General features: G+C 39.8%; 1 non-coding gene across 1 annotated transcript; it reads right to left on the bottom strand.

Annotated features, from left to right (window-relative positions):
- Window positions 1–904: 904 nt before the first annotated feature.
- LOC137957432 (small nucleolar RNA R71) lies at window positions 905–1,011 on the bottom strand. The gene has a single exon (XR_011113399.1). It is a non-coding gene; the product is annotated as a small nucleolar RNA R71 (small nucleolar RNA).
- Window positions 1,012–1,704: the final 693 nt, after the last annotated feature.

Genomic DNA, 1,704 nt, shown 5'->3' with positions numbered 1-1,704 from the left:
CCTCCCTGTGGATATGACCCTCGCTTACTGCTAGATTACATGAACGATTTGTACGCTTGCGAGGTATTAAAGCCGATGTAACTAAAATTATACATCAAGTTTTTGGCGCCGTTGCCGAGGAGGCACGTATTAAGCGTATTTCTTTGTTCTCCATAGTCTTCAGTTAGATTTTTTTTATTTTTTTATTTTTATTTTATTTTTATTTTTATTTTATTTTATTTTTATTTTATTTTTATTTTTATTTATTTTTATTTATTTTTCATAATTTTAGTTTGTTTTTTTTTGTTTTTTTTTGGAATTATTTTTATTTCTTCTAGTTAGTTCATATTTTTAGTAGCGAGTTTGTTAGCTTAATTTGATAGTTCATTTTTTTATTTTTTTTTTATTTTTTTGTGTTTTTATGCTCGGGCGCCGCTCCCTAGGTGGACCATTAGCTCCCTTTGTTGAAGAGGTAGAACATATTTGTAGGAAAACACCCGAAGTCAAGTTAGGAGCTACCATGGCCAATCAGGGCGAACCATTACAGTTACCTGCAGCAGGTGACCGTAGAGCCCGGAGGGATTATTCTATCCCATCCCACTTCACATCACCTTCTTGCATTATATTGCCACCCACTATTGCCGCCAGTTATGAGTTGAAACCGGGTGTGATCCAACTCCTCCCTACATTCTATGGGTTGGAGAAGGAGGACCCATATTACCACATCAAGGAATTCTTAGATATTTGTGCAACTTTTAAATTCCAGAATTTCTCAGATGACTCTATCCGGTTAAGACTTTTTCCATTTTCACTTAAGGATAAGGCCAAGTCTTGGCTTAATTCCTTAGAGGTGGGCAGCATTACCTCATGAGACACATTAGTCATGAAATTTTTGTCCAAGTACTTTCCCATTCAAAGAACTACAGCCCTCAGGAGAGAAATCTCCAACCTTATGCAGCAGGAGGGTGAACACTTTTATGAGGCTTGGGAGAAATGGAAGGATTTGATCCGTAGGTGTCCGCATCATGGGTTTGAGAAATGGCATTTAGTGCAATACTTTTATCAAGGTCTTACACCTCAGGTTAGATCCATGGTAGATGCAACGAGTGGTGGGAGTTCGATGGGTAAGAGTGCTAGTGAGGCGTGGGACTTCTTTGAAACGTTGAGTGATCAATCTCAGCAATGGGGTTCATCATTTAATGTTGATAGGAGATCCCACGAATCCAAAAGTGGGGGTCTTTACGAGGTTAGTGAAACACCCATGCTCATGGCCAAGATTGAAGGGTTGACTAGAAAAATTGATGCCCTTATGGTGTCGAAGAGTTCACCTTCTCCTAACCCATCTACTGTTTGTGCCATATGCTCTGGTTCATCTCATCCCACACAAATGTGTCCATCTAGTTCATCCTACCCAGAGCTCATTGAGGACTTGAATGCAGTCCAGAATTTTCATAGACCGAACCGGAACGATCCTTTTTCAGAAACATATAATCCGGGTTGGGCTAGGCACCCAAATTTCTCATGGTCTAAGGGCCCACAGGTTGGGACAATTCAACAATAAGAATGGGGTTAAGAGGCATCATGTTCTTCCTAGACAAACAACCAGTTCGTTGGCATTTATCACACACCTGACAAAACTCATGGGCATCTCTAAATAATGAAGGCCAATAGAAACCACATTGCAAGACTTTAGCCGCTGTCTTTCTAGCACCAAAATGTCCACCA

Source organism: Aristolochia californica, unplaced genomic scaffold, assembly GCF_029961685.1.
Source record: "Aristolochia californica isolate CCGP_79_NKW_82.1479 unplaced genomic scaffold, dmAriCali1.0.hap1 SCAF_2, whole genome shotgun sequence".
Taxonomy (NCBI): domain Eukaryota; kingdom Viridiplantae; phylum Streptophyta; class Magnoliopsida; order Piperales; family Aristolochiaceae; genus Aristolochia; species Aristolochia californica.
Note: the sequence above shows the minus strand (reverse complement) of the source record. Positions and strands in the feature narration are given on the sequence as shown.